Below are 20,686 nucleotides of genomic sequence, written 5' to 3'. Positions count from 1 at the left end.
GCTTCCATAGTATGCTGGGTCTAGAAGAAAATCTCTCTCTCTCTCTCTCTCTCTCTCTCTCTCTCTAGTTCTCTCCCTTTCTTCTTCCTTCCCTCCTCCCACTCTCCTGCCTGCATCTCCCTCCTCTTCCTCTTCCATCCATCTCTCTCTTTTTCCTCCCTTGTCTCCATTCCCCACTCCCTTCCAGAAACAGCATCCAAGTATGGCCCTTATATAGTCTGTGAAAATGACTGACAAGGTCTCTAGTGCTTGATTACATCCCCATCTTTCATTTAAGTTTTATGTCCCAGAGCCTTCTGCTAGTTTACCTACCAATGGAAAGAAATGCCAGAGACCTGGCCATAAAGTGTATACTCAGTAGATTCACGTGTGAATTTACCCATTAAGTCAATTACACACTGGTGTGCCTGCATTAGAACAGTATCCCCATTGAGAATTCCTGCTTATCTGAAAGCTGAAAGCCTTGGCTCTCCCTCCATTATTCCTGTCTTCCAGGCTCATCATCAAGATGAAAAGAGGCAATGGTGTTACCAAGAATTAGCAAAGGTGAACTTGCCAGAGCAAGTTCCAGAAAACAAGCAGATCTTCTGACAGTCACTTGGGAACTCCACCCCAAGGTATATAGTCAAGAAGCATGGCAATACATGTTAACACACAAAAGAAATACAAGAGTCTAAAAATATTACAGTAGATACAATGCTCAACAAACTCAAATGCCCATCAGCATATAACTGGATAAACAAAATGTTGTATATCCATACAATGAGATATTGCTCAGTCAACAAAGGGAACATAATACAAACACATATTACAACATAGATCACCTTTGAAGACACCATATTGAACAAAGCAAAACATTCACAAAAGACTGGTAATATATGGCCACATGAATATGACATGTCTAGACAAGTAAAATCTGTAATCTTAGTTGTCTAGGGAAAATGGATTGATAGGTAAGACACAGTACAGGGTTTCTTCTTGACATGATGGAAAGCTCAACAATTCTCTCTACTGACTCTTGTATATATGATATATCTGACTATACTGAGGTATGATGCTTATATTTTACATACTGTGTGCTCCAAATGTATAGATTTTTATAGAATATAAGTTATGGTTTCAATAATAGTCTCATTAAAAAAAAGAAGAAAAGTTCTTATAAGTCACAAATCATGCAGGCTACGCGGAAAGTTAACCTATAGCATATACGTTTTCTTTTGTAAGTCCTGAGGAACAGCGATCTTTATATTTACCTATTGGTAACCACAGTAAACTCTGTCACAGGGGCAGAGTAATTTAAAATTGACTCACACAGTTTGAAAGGGTGCAGACATATCTGGAGACACATGGAAATAAAGAAGAATTGGTTCATGATTTTCAAAAGGAAAGACAGTGAGACCATGAAAGGAGGCACTTGGGAAGGCCTGCAGCCAGAGAAGAATGTGCTCTGATCAGCAGTGGGGGAGGCCTTTTCCTTCTGGCCTCTCACTGAATGACTGTGATGAACCAGTGCTTTGTCTACAGTGGGAGTGTTTAAACTTTTTGCACTCGTCCTCTTTCATCTAAATAATTTTAATATTACCCGAGTCATAGGGTAGATAAAGTGGACACAATTAAATATTTGCTGGAAATAAATCATAAAGAAATTTACTTTCAAGTAATTCTTTGGTATATGAGTACTTTTACAATATGTTAACGAAAAAATGGGCATGCACACACACACTGAACAAACAAATAAATATTAAAAAAGAAAGTCTAACGAGAAATATGCTCCTGAGTGTCAACAATGAGGGGAGAGGAGGACTTAAAGTGACAGTGTCTCTTGGTCAGAAGCAGCAGAAAAGAATGAGGTCACTGGAGACTGGCAGAACATGAGTATAGCCTTCGTATGTTTTAGCTCCATCTCTCCCTCAGACAAACCCAGAGATGTTGAATTAATGCCTTCATCACGTTCCTTTTCATGATAGCCATGTGAACATGCTAGCCTAATGAACATGCTTATGCGTGACAATCTGTGCGTTTTAGTTCCCAGTCCCTTCCACTGATGAGATAAAACAATAGCTTCCTGGTGATACTATGCATTGTTCCATACCCTCTGACAGGTTATTGGCATCAAACAGTCCATTTGCTTGTCATTACATGCCTTCTCCCACACTGCCTACACCTGGAGAGGGTTGGGAACCCTTAAGCAGCTTCATGGTTAGACAGAGTTGAATAAAACTTGCTCTAGGAATACAATACATTTCACAATGTTGATGAAATTGCTGTTTGCTGGAGAGATACTTTTACTTTTGATTTCACAGTGGAAGTCTATTCTTTCCTGCCCCATCCTGCTTCTGAGAGCTGCTTCTGAGATGAACATAAACAAATCGCAGATACAATTACTTTTGTGCCTTTCCAGAGAATCGATGCATTTTCTTATTCTATGAAGATGAGCAAATAGCAGCAGAGGCCTGAGAAACACTCATTCATAAGAATGCTCCTTATTGGAAGCTAGTTACTGCCTTTGAGAAGCCCAAAGGATATGGAGGAGTAGAAAGAACTGTGAGCACTTTACTCAAAATCTTCAAGTTCAACTGCCCACCAACCTCAAAGCCATCTTGTGTTTGGATCTAGTCAGGTGACCTCATGAGAAGAAAACAAACCTACCCACCCCCCACCCACTAGACCATGACAATACGGAGAACCATGCAAGACCCTAAATCCTAATTGTTTTAAGCCACTAAGTTTAAAGATGATTTATAACATAGCAGTAGAGAAATGAAAAAGATTTCAATTTAAGAAATCATGAAACTTTAAGATAAAAGACTATGTCTGAGACAACACCCTCCTCCCCTTACTAGAAAACCCACATGAAGCTTGAGCTGACCCTAGGCTAAATCTCTGTAGGGGGCCTAGGTCGTTGGTTGGGTGATTCAGTCTCTACAAGTCCCTCTGGGGCTTTAGTTGGCTCTGTTGGTCTTCACCTGTCACCTCCAGGTTCTTCTATCCTTCATTTTTTCACAAGACTCCCTGAGCTTTGCCCAACGTTTTACTATGAGTCTCAGCATCTGCCTAGATCCATTGTTGAGTGGAGCCTCTCAGAGGACAGCTATACTAGGCCTGTCTCTGATATGGACTCTGTTGCCTGCTTTTTGATCACTTCCCCCTGCTGCTGCCTTCTGGCCAGGCCACAGGAAAAGAGGTCATGTGCTCAGTCCTGGTGTGACTTGATGTGCTACTGTGGATTGGGGGGAGGGTTCCCCTTTTCTTAGGAATAGGGGAGTGGAGATGGGGGAAGAGGGAGGGAGGGTGAGACCAGGAGGAGAGAAGGGAGGGGGCTACGATCCAAATCTAAAATTGATAAATAAAAAAATTAATTAAAAATATAATAAAATAAGAGTCTTCAAAAAAAAGGTTAGAAGACTAATAAAGTGAAATATTTTCTTCATGATGAGACAGAATCCATAAAATTGTTCTTTCTTTGCTCTATAGTAAATCCTGCTAATTACCAAAATTAGTGTGCATTCCAGCATCTTCCTTATACCTGGTCCATCTGATGTTTGCCTTTCTTCTTGGCTTTGCTTACTTGCCAATCAAATTGGCTCCTGACAGATTCTGTCAGTGTGCTTTCACCTCTTCTTGTGAGACATGAAATTACTCTATTTTTGTTTCATTTGAAGCATTACTGCCAGGCTCCTGAAAGCCAGCATTAAATCTTTTCTGGTTTCAGTGTCAAGCAATGATTCCAGGCATCTGTCCCGTGTGGTGCATGTAAAGGGTAATCAACCTAGTGCACCTAGGGCTTGCTAGGCTTCTTTTGAGAAATGGAAGGTGCTGGCTGCACCTCTATGTTTGTTTAAATAACAAAAGCCAATCCTCAGACACGACTCTCACTTGTGTCCCAGTTACGAAATCATTTTCATTCTTAGGCGTTTTTGAGACAGGGAAATTGTGGGTAAGTCATCTTATATGCCCTGTTTCTCTCTAGGAGCTGTCCAACAGGAAGGAAACCGCCATTCCAGTTCAGTAACAGCACTAATACATTTATTGATCCCAGTGGGAAACTATTTAAATGCACACACACGTGTGTCTGTGTGTGGCTGGGCACTTATCTCCAGCTTAGACATGCTTTTACACTTATGTGTTTTTTGTGATTAAAGAAGCAATTGCGAAGCGACGGCTACACGCAGCTCTCCAGTTCTGAAGACAATCCGATTGTGTCTAAATATTTTCCCTATACTTTGGGGCTGAGGAGAGCTGGAGAGTCTCCGGTAGCTTCAAAACACTTCTAATCTGTACAGCTAAATGTTTAACAGCAGAGTAACCACAATATAAATTGCTCCACAAGAACCAACCTGTGCCCCAGGCCCTCCCCTCTTTAAGTCTTCAGACACCTTTTTGCCCAAAGCTGCTGCTGCTGCATTGTCTTGTCAAGTCGCACGGGGCTTAGATGGATCAATATTCACACAGGTGACTTCTAAGGGACACCTGGCAGTCCAGGAGGTGACATGGTAATTAAGCAGACAGCACTTCTCTTCAATCACAGGACCTTGAATTTAGCACTTCTTTGGGGGTTCTTCAGTCTGTGTTTTAATATATTTGCTAGCCTGAGGGGGGGGCTGAAGGTATCCAAGAAATCTACGAAGACAGTAATTTTGGAGCTGTTATTGGTAACAGTTTGGCTAAAGAAAAAGAAGGCTCCTTCTTTTAATCTTCTATCCTGCATTCTTAGCTCTGCACTAAGACTGGCGTGACGCTTCTGAGTGTTAGGAGACAACGCTTTGTAACTCTGACTTAGCAAACTCTAAACGAAAGGCTCTATTTAGCAACCACAGTGTAGAACTTGACTGGTTAAGATCAGCAAGGTAGGAACAACCTGGTGTTAGCAAGCCTAACCCCAATGGGCAAGAGTCACCGTGGTGCTCAGAACCAGCCAAGAGAAATGGCCTAAGTTCTAGATGGCCAAAATGTCCTGGCTGGCTTGAGTGAGAGATTTCGCTGGTATTGCTGAATCTTGTCCACTTATTTTAGCATCTATCCATCATCGTTTGAAGAGCCGAAGAGGAAAGTAGCACTTTGAAATGAAACTCCAAGTTACTGGAAGAGTGGAAGAGACTGGCGAACGCTCACGCCTGCTTTGCCTTAGCTGTTTCAACGTCTTCCCCCTTATGCCTGGAAAAGCCAATGATAGTTGTTCAGGCACCAAAGCCTTAGGAGTTCTTCTCTTGTCACTCCAAAGCACACTGGCCTCTGCCTAAATACGCTCGTGAGTGTATTCAGATCTCACTACTTACAAACTGTGGCTTGTAGGATTTGTATTTCATGATTACAGACTACGTTTTATCCATTTCATATTTAATTCACGCGCTCATTTTAAAAGAAAACCCAGTGCTGGTGTTTCAGTAAAATGTATTACTTTTTTAAAAAAATTGAAAATACAACATTTACGTTCATCACATGCAAGAAAAATATGTATTTGTGTATGGCATGCTAACAGCTTACATAGTATTGGGATTCTGTGATTAAATACAAAGGGAGTAACATATGTCTGTATTTGAGTGTACGTGTAAATGTATTCCATTTTCATGTGTGGAACTAGAATTGACTGCATAAAGCCAATATAGCATGACCTAAACCTACCACACACACACACACACACACACACACACACACACACACAACCCTGATATTAAATATACAACTTCACATATTAAATAAAATAAAATTTCTATCATTCTGAAAGAGAGCTAGGTTGAGGCAGGATAATTTATGTAAATTTGATGCTAAACAGGCTTCCAGAGTGAAACCCTGTCTCAGCCACCCATAAATGTGGGTATGTGTCTATGTGTAGCATTGTATATAATTATATAAAATATGATATAAAATCACAAATACGTTTTAACAATGCTTGAAGAAAGAATTTCTTTTCTTCTCTGATTCAGTCTGAGATTTACTATGAAACCTAACCAACGACTCAATCTACTCGAATCTAGTAGCATCAGGTATTTCACTGTGACCTGTGGACGTTAATGATGGAATACGGTGTGTAGCATGTGCCTAAAAGCAGTCTTTTGCACTGAGATAGGAAGAGTGCTTCTGGGCACTCACCATCTTCCACCGCTTTCAAGCCATTAACAGTTTACAGCGCACCAAAACTTAAAGCAAAATTGTCTTTCTCCTGTTAGTTTATAATTATATTCTGCATATTTTGCAAATATCTGTTATTCTTTTTTAATGTTCACCGAGAGGAGGGGGAGCTTAGGAGGGGGTGGGGGAGAGAAAGGTGTGGAAATGATGAAAATGCAGTACTCACGCATAAAATTCTTACGTACTTTGGGCAAAGTTCTGGAAATGAATTCATTGCTACATTCTCTTTTCATTATTGTCTTTCCAGGAAGAAGAATCTTAGAGAAGACAATGACCTCCACAAAGCTCCCATCTTATTACTAAGATAAGAACAGAATTATTTACTTATAATTATATAGTAATAAGAATTTGAAGGCAAAGGTAAAGTTGAATTGCACTCTTGCCAACAGCCCTGGAGATCCCTAAAGTTTCTGAAATCCATTATTTCTTATTAATAAGACAACGAAAACCCTCAAATGATAAAGAATACAGAACACATATCCAAAAATGCTATTTTCAAGATAGAAATGATTTTATTTGCGTTTCTTAATTTATAAAATTTTATTCAGTGCTTGGAACGCAAAGCAGGCGTAGACTATTGTCACTTCTGTTTTATAAATATACAGGAATTTATAATGTAAGTTTTGCTCATGATGAACCACAAGTAGATAATGATAAGGTGGTAAAGAATATGTAATTAATAATATTTCATGTTAGCATGGGCAGCGAGCTGGATGTACTCAGGCACAGCCAGAGAGAGACTGAGTTCATACAAATGTTTTGCGGAGCATCAGGCCAGCCTTTGAGACCTTCAGACAAGCGCAGCCTTGATCATTCCCACTCTACCCTGCATCCCTCGAAGTCGAGAAGTCTCTCCTAATGATTAATGGTACAGACAAAGGATTCCGGGCAAAGACCTTTATTACAGTGTTCACTGTGGCAAAGTTGTGGAAACAAACTTATCTAAAGTAATTGGGTTAAAATGAATGATGATTTATTTGCACGTCTGAAATGTTTATGGAAAAGAAAAGGAAGAAAAACAACAGTGCTCTTAGTGTGCAAAACTATATGGTGAGAACTCATATACTTTTTTCTATTGCCTGATAAAAGGGAAATAATTTAAACCACTGTACAATTTTTTTTTTTCTGTCTAACAGGATTGGAAATCAAAATGTCCTCCCAATTGCTCTCTTCGTCTCAATAAGCATGTGTATTCATATGGATAATAACATTAGCAATTAAATATGTATGAATATATATAATGATTCATGAATCATTTTAGTCAATTCTACTCACCATAAACTTTGCATAGGTATTTCCACTTTGTTATAGAGGCACCCAGATACAATCTTATTTTTTTTTTTCCAAAAAGAGAAATAGCAACGTGTTTTTTAATTACATACTTTTTGGAGTAGTTAGAAGTTGGTTTATCCTAATTACACACAACTCAATAGTCTTTCTGCAACTATGTAACAGAGAAGTAAATACCTGATCTTGAGATTTAAAAAAAAAAGATTTACTTATTATTATAGGTTTGTGTGTTTTGCTTGCATGTATGCATATGTGTCACATACATGTCTGGTGCCCAACCTCCAGAGGAAGGCATCTGATCCCCTGGAACTAAGTAAGAATGGTACTGAACTACCATTTGAGTGCTGGAACTGAACCTGTCTCCTCTTCAAGAGGGCATCAGTGAGCCATCACCCCAGCCTTCAGACTTGGAGGCTGTATACCCTCCATTTGCAACAAACAACCAGCCACTCACTCCTCCTGTTTCAGGAGCCTCCTCTCATCTTAGCAGATGGAGTGCTGAGGGGCATTCAGAAATGTCAGTTGTTGTTAGGCCTCGAGTTGCGGAATAACTAAATGTTTAGTAGGCAGTTTCCATGGTGACAGTACCATGTTGTCTATTACATGTGAGTCCTGCTCTTTAATGGGGGAACCTCAGAGGAATCTTACTGGGACAAATAGAAGAGAGCACAACAAGTTTAATAATTACACAGGAGGCTGCTCTAAAGCTATTATTATTGGGGAAAAAAAATGATGAACTTGAGTTGAAAATAACTTTTTTTTTTTTTAAATGAAAACATTTTATTCAGACCCTGGTGAAATGTGTACTGTTGGTATATGCTATATAATTATTTTATTGTGCATTTCTAAAGTGTTTAAGTTTAAAACGTTTCCCACAGGTCTTCACAGATTTTTATTATCTGCCAAAGTTTCTCTTTAAAAAAAGAGTAGGGAACTTCCTAGGAATTTTGTTCCTTAAATCATAACTTATATGTGCCGTATTGTATTCTCTATTATTTCTTTCTTCTCTGCAACTCAAGTTGAAAGACATTGAGAATCACCTTTCCTTCCGATTCCAACTTTGCTGAAAAGGCAATCACCAGGACACCCACACCCACACACGACCGCGCACGCGCGCGCACACACACACACACACACACATACACACACACACACACACACACACACACACACAGAGTTTCAAATCCTGTAGCCTCTCCTAGGACTCATTAGATGTGAGAAGCAAAGCAAGCCCTGGAGCGATCTCAGCCTGCAATATAGTTTTGGGAAGTGTAATGAAATAAAAATGAACAACAAAAACAAAAACAGTATGAATGAAGGAAATGGGTATCAGAGAGGAGACACATTCTAGGAAGCGACGGTGAAGCTTTCAATCACTGAAACATGTATTCCTGGCTTCCTCAATAGTCCATCCAGCCTCTTAGACTATGAGACATGGGACATCACCCATATGAGGACCACAGCTAAATGAGAGTAAGAACACGAAGGTTGGCACCAATAAAGAGATTTCGGAATTAGTAACGACAAGACTTAATCGTTAAGCGCTTGTCAGATCCCTGGTGTCTCTGGCGATGCTCACCTGTGTTGCATTGCATTGCAGGACTTCACTGTGTAGCCTTGGTTTTAAGCACACAACATGTGCGCTTTGTGCTGCGCATGCTGGTAAGGCACAAATCAAAGAGAGCTGCAAGAAACGCCCATGCAGATTCAAGGCTCACAAACTGCACTGGTTTTCACCCTATATGTGAAGTTTTCTGCTCTGTAGAAATGTAATAACTTAATTACAGAAAACAAAGATGTTTAATGTTTTCTTCATCTTTCCTTGGCATGTATCAAATTAGCATATATTAGGTTACATTTTGTTAGCATGTTTGATTTTAAAAATTGCTGTCTGAGTTGCTGCCTTGAGTTTCATTTAAAAAAAAATGAAAATGAAGTTTGGCTTTGGATTAAGACAGGAGTTCGAACAACATCTGGAAAAGTCCTGAACATATTCTGCCATTTTATACTGCATGTTTATCAAAGGATTAAGCTCAGCACTGATAACCATCAGTTTTAATTACTTAAATTGTTTACACTTATTTATTTTTGTGTCTGAGTGCATGTGACATGATGTAAGTGTGGTCCTCAAAAAGGGCTTTACGGAGTTGACCATTCTTTTCCCATCATGGTGGAACCAGAAATAGAATTCAGGTCATCAGCCTTGGCTGCAAGAGCCCTTACCCTCTGGGTCACCTGGCCCGCCCTGCCTACAATGGCTTTTGATTCCATATTCAAATTCTCTCAGCCGCCTCCAACTGCAGTACAAATTTGCGGGAAGCAACAATTTTATTTGGGGCAGCATTCTCTGTCATGCCAGATAATAAATCTTTATCAAATGAATGGATCACTGAATCTAGGATTCTCGTGACTATCCGAATTACCCTTTGTATTCCTACTCTACTGAAGCTAAAACTGTCAAGATTTAAGAAAGACAACCTACTAAATTGTACAACTTCTTCTGTCTCTACTATATAATGTGCCTCCAAGTGTCATCATGTACCTACAGTAAAAGTCAAATGTTGTTCATGTATTCTTCATGTACAGAGTTCTCATGAAAAATAAAATTATTAAAAAAATAACCTGTAGAAGAAAATTCTAAAATGTTTGGAAATTGACTTGCATGATTCTCAGGAATTCATGATTCAAAGGCAAAAGAATCTCTTTTCGTTAAATTATATTTAAAATAAGACCATCAAAATTAGGATATCATTAAAGAACTGTAGTGTTGTTTACCATTTCATTGATACAAACAAACATCAGAGAGTCATCTTGAAAAAAGAGTAGAGGTTGTTTTCACTCATGGTTTCCAAGGTTTTGGCACACAGCCATCTGACCTTGTGAATTTGGGGTCTGGCAGGATTACACCAAAGAGGAAGCTGTTCACTATATAAGGAGAAGGGAGAGCATTGAAGCTGGCATTCCAAACCACCATAAAAAGTGTAAATGTGTTTGATAGATTTTCTCCCAGAAGTATCATAGCTGGGAGCCAGGCCTTTACCACATTCAGAGACAATCAGAGTTCTAATGTGTAAAAGACAACACGTAGTTTCAAACTCCTATATCAAGAAGAGATGTCTAAAATCCACCCACTCTGGTTCATTTCAACAGCTAGAGAAGAAAAGAACAAAGTAAATCCCAAGTAATATGATAAAATACAGAATTGAATAAAAAACTATATATGAAAAAATAGACAAAACCAAAATTAATCTTTAAAAATATCAACAAAATGGATAGATCCCCAAGATACTATTGAAAAAGTTGAAAAAATAGATACTAATGACCAATACCAGAAATAGAAGTCCAATAAACATTAAATTATAAGGTATTATAATGAGAAACTTTAGGAAATCTATAGCACAACATACACACACAACAACACACACATCACATGTGTACTCACCTTCACACATATACAGCCAAATATACACACCCACGGCACATACACCTCATCACAGACACACTCAAACACACACAGGACATCTATCCACACAAATAGTCTTATACACTCATTGGTGAATTTTATTAAATATATTAAAAGTTTTTTAAAGATTTTAATCTTAACAATGATGAACAAATGGAGTTTATTTCAGAAATTAAAGGTTAATTATGCATCACGCATTATTTTCAAACATAATGAAACTCTTCATATTATCACAACTAAGAAAATAACCATATGAGCATGTAAGAAGACTATGAAAACATGTAACAGAACACTGTCAATCATATTCAGATTATTCAGAAATTGGGGATTAATTATGGTGGATCTTTTCAATTTAATAAAACATAAATAATACAGGTAACATAATTATCCATTATGCAGAATTCCTCAAACACTGGCAACAAAGAAAGAAAGTGGGCTTTTGTTATTTTTATGCAATATATAATTAAATATTCTAGTTCTGTAACAGCTAAGTAAGCGAGCCACTGGCAGGACGATGCTCAAGGAAGAAACTCAACTGTATTTTCAGAAGGCGTGGTTTTTTAAATGAAGGGTTCTGGCTATTACAAATAAAGCTGCTATGAAACATAGCTGAACAAATGTTCTAGTAGTATGATAGAGCATCTTTTGTGTATATGTCCAGGGATGGTATAGCTGGGTCTTGAGGTAAATCTGTTCCCAATTTTCTGAGATACCTCCAGATTGATTTCCAAATTGGTTGTACAAGTTTGCACTCCCACCAGCAATGGAGGAGGGTTCCCCTTGCTCCACATCCTCACCAGCATGTGCTGTCATTTGAGTTTTTGATCTAACCCATTCTGAAGGGTTTAAGATAGACTCTCAGAGTTGTTTTTATTTACATTTTCCTGATGACTAAAGACTTTGAACATTTTTAAAGTTCTCTGCCATTAGAGAATTCTCCGTTTAGATCTGTACCCTATTTTTTGATTGGGTTCTTTGGCTTGGTGGTATCTAATTACTTGAGTTCTTTATATCTTTTGGGTATCAGCCCTCTGTTGGATGTAGGGTTGGTGAAGATCTTTTCCCATGAATGGCCCAACTTGAGACCCACCCCACAAGAGAAAGCCAACCCCTGATATTCCGCTATGCTCACAGACAGGAGCTTAGCAAAACTGTCTTCTGAGAGGCTTTATCCACAGCAGAGGATTGAAACAGATGTAGAGACCCACAGCCAATTAATAGGCTGAACTCAGGAAGTTTTGTGGAAGAGTGGGAGGAAGGATGAAAAGAGCCAAAGGGGTCAAGGACACCACAAGAAGACCTACAGAGTAAACTAACCCGGGCCCGTGGGGGCTCAGAGAGATTGAACCACGGACCAAAGAGCCTGCATGGACTGGGCCTAGACCCCCTACACATATGTAACAGACGTGTGGCACAGTCATCATATGGGTTCCCTAACAATGGGAGCAAGGTCAAGCTCTGACTCTGTTGCCTACCCTTGGAGCCCTTCCGCCTAGTGGGCTGCCTTGTCTAGCCTCAGTGAAAGAGGATGCACTTAGTCCTGCTGTGACTTCAGGGGCCAGGGTGGGCTAGTACCCCTTAGGGGCCCCTCCTTCTCTGAAAAACAGGAGAGCAGGGAATGAGGGAAAGGGGACATGAGGGGCTGGGAGAAGAAATGGGAGGAGGGGCCTGGGATCAGGCTGTAAAGTGATTAAATAAAATGAAATAAATAGAGAATTGTCATAAACCTTTCAAATGGCCTTAAATACCAGGTAATGAATTTATCATACCCATACAGTATGAGGCTAATGAATAAAACTACCTGAATGTATTTCCACGTATATTTAGAAGCCTATGCTTGCAATAATGTCAAAATTAGAAAATAGAAATCTGATAGCAAACGTGAAGTTTTTGAAGAAAGCTAGAAAAAATATTTTCATCATGATCTCTTCTATTGCTTGCATAAGTAAGGCTTTGTACCGAATCCAATTGAATTTGAAAACTTATATGCAAGACTTAGACTGTCTTGAAAATGACTTCAGGACTTCCTGCACTGTGCATTGTAGAAAACCCCAAGAATGGAAGTGTCAGTTAACCTTCAAGAGTCAGAAATCCTGATTCAGATACACATGCATATTGATTTTCTACAAAGTGACAAACAGAATGTAGTGGGTAAAAATTAATCTTTTCCACAGATGGCATGAAAACTAACCTCAGTCTGTGACACCCTACAAAAATACTAATCAGAGGTAGATCATAAATATAGTTGAAAAGGCATCCTTTTTAGAGAAATACGTAAAATAATACTTTCATAAGTTGGAGAAAGCAAATGATTCTAAGACAGGTCACTGGAAGAAAATCATGAATAAAATTATATTTAGTCAGAAGTAAGATTCAGATCTTTAATGGTACTGATGAGAAGGAAATAGTTGAAAATAGTATTACATGAAGGCTTAATGCTAAGATTAGCTTAACAAATAGATGCTCATGTAACATTTACAGCTCAACAATAAAAGCTGAGAGCATGGGAATGGGTTTCATGGACATTTAAATAAATGGCCCCAATACACTAAAACTGAGGAAGTCTAGTTCTCATTGAAATCTGAGTTACAACCACAGCAAGAAGGACAGGTCACGGGATCTAATGTGGCTGAAATTAAAATGACTGGCAAGACTTCAAGCAGGCAAGGCTATGCCCACCAAGTGCTCTAGTATATCGTTAATGAGGGAATTCAACAGTACAGCTGTGTTTTAAGTTGGCTTGGCAGAAAAGTTAAATGTAAACCAATCACACGGCATAGCTACTCCAAAGCAGTTATGTAATCAAGCTTATGTAATTGTGTACATATGGGCATTGGGACATTGTGAATGACTATTCTTTTGGCTTTAAATATGACTGAGAAAGGTTGGAAATAGGTCAGGTGTCTATCCCAGAGTAAGTAAACAGACTCCTACAATGAAATATTCATATTGGGTAAAAACAAACAAACAAACAAAAACAATTGCTAATGCCTAAAAAGATATAAAAGTCTCAAAAATATTAAGCCAAATTAAAGAAGCTTTACATTAGTGGTATTAACACACACATACTATGATGTCTATTATACATAGTTATGAAGTAAGCAAAGACACCCACGTCTATGAAAATTCATACCATTGGTGACATAGGTACAGGTCCAAGTACAAGCAACAGAGATCAGATGCTCCATGTGTTGATAGGTTAGGAGGTTCAGGCGCGTGTACACGCAGTAAGAGTCAGTGAGTGTGTGCTTAGCAGCACTACTCTCTTCTGTGGTAGATTTCATAGCAGAAAGTGAAGATGGTGAACAAACACTGAGCTCCAGTGATTTCCACACTAAATATTTAAGAGCACACTCAGCTCTCGATGGGGAAATGGGTAACGGATTCACACGTAATAAAACCACAGGATTAACATGTCAGTGGTAAACGCATGCTGTGACTCTGATGACACCCACTTTCAATATTATTGTATGTTTGCAATCTTCATCACATTCTTCTGTTTTATGACTGCGCTGCTTAAACTGGACTCTGAGAGCAACAAATGATATATTTGGAAGAACTGTGAGGGAGTGCTTGGCATAGTGTGCGTGCTGAGTAAGTTGGGTTAGTTGGGCTTCCCTAGAAGAATCCATGGAATGTTCCTGCTACAAGGAATCTGTTAGACTCCCTCCCAGGAATAGGAGCTGGACAGTCCTGGGACGGCTTATGTAGAATGGAAAGTGGGGAAACTAGGCCCTGCTCATCCAAGAAGCTAGAATCCTCAGAGCAAGAGGTATCAAGGATGCAGCCTCACTCAAAAGCTTGAGGAGGGAAGCCCCGTGGGCATCAGTGGTGACATTCTGTACTAGAGGACCCTCAAGGCTTTGCTGTTGCGCTGGTTACCTCAGAAGAATATGCATATGTAACCAGCAAGTTGTGTCTGCTGAAATTTATTTTAAAATCTCTCTGTTTGGAGGATTGGTTGTGAAAGATGGAAATCTCCAGGACTGACATGGATCATAGATAAATCAACTGTCATAAAATCATGAGGACTTCAGAAGAATCCTCAACACACACACACACACACACACACACACACACACACAATTTGAGTGATATGTCACTCTGCCTGTAATCCAAGCCCCTGGGAAGTAGAGACAGGGCATTCTCAGGCAAGCTTACTAGTGAGCCCAGGCCAACTCACACACTCTAAGTTCAATGAGAGAACCTGCCTCAGTGATTAAAGGGACAAGAGAAAGACATCCACTGTCAGTAGCTGGCTGCATATACACATCCATTATGTGAATCCATACCCATGTGCCTAAACACACATGCACACCACACAAACATATACAGAGAGAGAAGGAGAGAGAGAGAGAGAGAGAGAGAGAGAGAGAGAGAGAAGTGAGCAATGCTCTGGAAATGCCCTTCCAGAGGAAGGTAATGGGAGATCTGTCTGCTTTCCCCTTGTAGATTGTTACCTTAGTAATCTTATGTTCTTGCTTTGCAGTAACCCTGGATTTGAAACCCTTGCTTTTGGAGGTCCTATGGGCTTCATTACAACAGGGCCCTGTCTATCTACTACCTGTAGTGCAAATTTTAAATATAAATTTCCTTTAAAATAAATTTAGACAGGATGCAGGCTTGTTTTTGTTTTTGTTTTTTTTTTCTTTCTTTCTTCTTTTTTTTCTTAAAAGAGACAGATGGCAGAGGCATCTGCAGCCATTGCTGGAGGCCACACCCAGAGGACTGCCATCTCAAGGGACCAAAACATCTCACAAATAACAGGAAACAGATGAATTTTGATCCCAGGAGCTTGAGCTCATCTAAACTACTAGGTGAGAAGCATGATTTTGGAGGTCCACCACAATCTACTTTCTTGAGATACAGTATAAAAGGGAGTCGACTCTAACTTACTGATTGACTTAAAAGCTGCATAACAGTTTTCATTTATTGACAAGTGATCACAGTGTGCTTTTCTACATGGGTATTGATTAGAATATTCTGAACAGTGTTCTGAAGCTCTGCCAACGTGAGGCTTGCATGTGCCTGTGGAAGCATCACACTGTTTCCTGGTGGAAATGCTGCCAAATGCGGATAGTAACTTACGGGAAATGATAAATAAGCCATGTCTGTGTATCCCGGTGCATTCTACAAGTATGAGTTAGGTTTCAGGAACCTTTCATTCATTAGGGATATAGTTTGTTCTTAATTTACAGAAATCTAGAACTCCAAAACAGAAGCCAAGCATGGTACCACAGACCTGTCCTCCCAGAATTTAGGAGGAAGAGAAAGGATCTGTTGTTCAGATTCATCTTCAGCTACATAGTGAGTTCAAGGCCAGCGTGGGTTACAGAAGACCTTGTCTCAAAACAACGGTAAAAAGATCCTGAAATAATGATCATTACAGTTCTGACGTGTGGAAAAGTTGATATCAGATACTCATGATTAGTACAATCTATAAACACTATATGCATATATAGTATATAGTGTTTAATAATATATTATTAAACAAAGGAATTAGATAAAATGCCAGGTTGTGATACAACTAATGAGCTAAGCCCTTTCCAATATCATTTTGCAAAACAGTGCCCCTCTTTTTCTTAGAAACGTGTATGCCAATTAAATTTGGCATACTTAGCCTGGATCATCCACAAGCTATACCCACTCATAGCAGAATCACAATGAAGAAAAACCCTCTCAAAACCATAGAGGAAATATGCAGAATGCAAACGTGCTTCCTCTGGTTGGCATTTAGCGGTTTAGCAGGCTTTTCTTTGTCTGTGCCTTGGTTGCTTATGTTCTTCCATAGTCCCTCACAGGATTCCTCTTCCATGGCAAATGCATCAGTAGGTTAAGCACAGTGCAGCTTGGGTAGGGTTGAGTTGGTCTAACAACAGGATTATGGGGAACCTAATCATGGAATGCCACGCTTGGTGCCTGTCATCTTTGACAATACACATTCACCTGACCTAACCTGAAAAATATTCCATTTGTTCTTCATTTTCCCAGAGAAGCAGTTTTATAGTAAGGGTGGGGAAAAAAGCCCAAATGCAGTAAGTTTTAGTGCCTTAAAATGATCTGGTGACAGGATGATAACACCCTGTCCATCAAATCACAGTAAAGGGCTTCGGAAGACAGAGCAAATTCAAACCCTTGGATTCTTAACCATGACTGCAAGCTTGGGGCTTACTGTAATCTTGGCTTAATTGTACTTTGGAAAGTATATAAAGTATTAAACATTTCTGCAACATAAACTAAAATGTTGTACTAAAGAAGTATGGAAATAATCTCCTATAAAGTTTTTTGACACAGGGTGATTGGCGAGTCATAATCAGTGGAACACTAACGGAATGCATCTTTAAATACTCTTCCAGGGACATCAAACAAAGTAAGAATTTTAGGTATTTAAAGAGATCAGCCTAAGGTTCAAGCACTGAGCAGCCTGGTGCTCTGGGGTCTGAACAGATTTCTTAGCTCTTCCACACGTCTAACTTCCACTTTTCTGTTTCAGGCTCACCCCTGTCCATCAGACATGCGAAGTAATCCCATGAGGACAAACTCCCCAGAGTGTTCTGTGATCAGAACCAAGCTCAGCCAGACTGCATTAGACGTGGGAATGTTACTGACTACAGAGGTCACCGCTATAGGGTTGCTAGGCATAGAGCCCAAAGGCTCATGGGTTGGCTGTTGGCTAGTCTGCAGCTATGCTTACTTTCTACACAGTGTGTATGTGTGAGAAGAGATGCCACAGTGGCAAAACAGAGAGAGAAATCATCATTTCTGCCTTGTGACTGTATGTGAGTGCACATGCATGTATGTACACATATTCACGCATGCATGTGTACATGGATTCGGAGATCAGGTTAGGTGTTTTTCTCTATTGCTCTCTGCCTTAGTTTTTGAGGCATAGTCTCTCCTTGACCTTGCAGCTCATCAGTTTGGCTAAGCAGGCAAACAGTGAGTCCCAGGTTTCTTCTTGTCTCTACTTTCCTAAGGATGGTCCCGGGTGTATGCCACCAGACACGTATTCTTGTTTGGGCCTTTAGAATCTGGACTTAGGTCCCTGCACTTGCATAGCAAGCACTTTCCCAAACTGAGTCATCTCCCCAGCCTAAGGCTAACAATTATATGCTGAGTTAACAAGCGATAAAAGAAGGGGCGCTGGCCACCTGTGAGAGCCTGAGCACTCCTGTTTTCTGAAAGTTAATGTTGCTGTCTATAATCATGAATGAGCTGGAGTAACTGGACTTTCAAACTGTTCAAACAAATTGCTAAGATCACATTGACACATGAGATCTGAATATATCTTGGCCTCTTCAGAAAGTGTTTTCCTTTTCTGTAGAAGGGGGCTTTCGTATCACTGGAACTATGTTAATTTGGGAACAAAAACCTTACTCAAAATAGAAATTTAACCTGTTATAGAAAAACCATATGTGGAATCCCAACAATATGAGGCAAACACAGGAAGATTATGAATTCCAGGCTAGCCTGGGGTACAAGGCAAGTCTATGTTTAAAAAAAAAAAAAAGAAAGAAGTGAAAAGGTGGTTTAAGCATCCTAGCATTTAATATGCCCATCAAAGTAACAACATACATTCCTGGCTACATCACAAACATGGGCTAAATGTGCTAAAAGAAGCAGCTATTGCTGTTAAATGAATTAAAGTTAATTAACGGAAAGAGGGAAAAAGGAAGCAGAACGAGGAAGTCCTCTCTCAGAGGCCTAAATGGTGTGGGATGTATGCACCTAAGAAAGCTCCTGGAAAACATCAATTACTCAAACAGTGATGGGAGTGGGGAGTAAAAACTGTTCTGGATTCCTAAAGGTGGGAAAAAATGCATTCTCTGGTCTTGTTGCTAACTGGACACGATTTGCTGGAAGTTTGGATCCTGAGACAGAGCACAGCCAGGTTATGTAGGTCATAACTTAATTTCATGTTGGATGGCCTAAATAAAAACTGCAAGGGGAAAAGTCAGCTCGCATGTTTTGTTTTCAGATTCTCTCAGTCAGAGATTAGACTTCCCTTTGTCCAGCATTCACTCTGCCAATAACATCTTGCCAACCGTCCAGCCCTGCAAAACAACAAGGCATGAAACAAATAGATAGCATTTGGTCAGACTTCTGAGGTGATTCGTTATAAGCAAACTTGAGTAACGCTTGGAAAGTTAAGCTGAGCAGAAGTGCCCTATGTGGCGGGCATAAGCGGCTTGTGAAGTGAGCGCTTTGAATTAAGAGAAGCACAAGCTCTTAGCATAATAGCTACTACATCCAAGGACAGCTCAGATATATTTCTTGGAACTGTGGACCAAAATAGAATTGCAAACATATTAGTGAACAATAATGTTTTTGTTTCCATTGCACTGAACCAAACAGAGCAAGCAAGCTCTACATCAACAAATAACTATTTCCCAAGGAAACTATGTCGCAAGATCTCAGTTAGGGATGCTGCTATTGGCTGAAGCCCAGACCTCTTTCACCACAAAATCAGAGACAGAAAACCCAGGAGAGCTACCAACACATCAACATGTGAGAAAAGTCAGAAAACTTTTGTGTCCTGCCTGTTGCATTCTTAACACCTGTGCTGTTCTGAAGTGGGAAAGGGCACAGTTATCACAGAGACTGTTTTGGGAACCTTGTTTCTCTCATCAGCCATCCTTTCAAAGAACACGGTACAGTGAGCAGCATAGTTTCACCAATTTTTGTGAAGGCACTATCCAAACCCTACAGAATTGAGTGAGAGTTTTTCTGGTACATACATTTTCTCAGAATTCAAAGTTGCCCAGGTGGAAGATTTTCTTTAGATTTGTTATTACTATTATTATTAAGAAAAGTGAATGCAGAGGTGTGTATGTGTGTGTGCAAGAGACAGAGGCAGAGTTTATGAGCAAGAACACAATGGAGCAGTAGGCTTGGCAGAAGATTGCTTTCTTAAATTATTTTTACACACTTCATGATTAATTATTGACAAAACTCTCTTGACCTATGTCAACGCCTGTTTTCCTCCTAGCAATATAAAATCAGCAAAACACAGAACTTACTTGCTTTGCAAGAATATTTGTGAAGCTCTGCAGAAAATAGCTTTAATTATTTTTAATAACCTACTTATTAGTTCTTTGTGAATTTTCTATAATGTATTTTGATCATAATCACCTCCTCTCCTCCACGGCCCATCTTCTCTGTACTTATCTCTCTACTCACCCAACTTTAAGTTTGTTGTTTGTTGGTTTTTGTCCCATTGAGTCTAGTTCTTATTGCCAAGCTACTCTGGGGGAAGACCACTACAACTGTGATTGACCTACCATGGGTGGCATCATTAAAAAAAGCTGCCTTGTCTTCTCCCAATAACTAGCAAATGCCTAAAACTTCTCAGCTATATAATATATATTATATACTATATTATTATTAAATAATATTTAATAGTTAATAATTATATATTATATAATTATTAATATATTATATACATATTATATACTACATACTATATTATTAAATAATATTTAGTATTTAATAATTATTCAATAATAATGTAGTTTATAGTATATAATATGTATTATTTGCTATATTACATATAGTATATATAATATATATATTATCCAGCACATGAAGTTGCTTGCTTTTAATACAGAAATGGATTTGTGATGTATCCATTATCAAATATTAAAGTCAGCCACATTTAAAGCAGGCTAAGTTAAACTATTATTGTATTACATTATTAAGTAGCATACAAAAAATCTGTAGCTATGAATAATGGTTGAAGTGGCCGACATTCTTTTCATAAGCTTTCATTTTTTTTCCATAGGCTGACAAGCTAGACAGATTACA

The sequence above is a fragment of the Psammomys obesus genome, unplaced genomic scaffold (assembly GCF_907164565.1).
Source record: "Psammomys obesus unplaced genomic scaffold, mPsaObe1.curated_primary_1811, whole genome shotgun sequence".
Lineage (NCBI taxonomy): Eukaryota > Metazoa > Chordata > Mammalia > Rodentia > Muridae > Psammomys > Psammomys obesus.
This window is presented reverse-complemented; position numbering follows the sequence as displayed.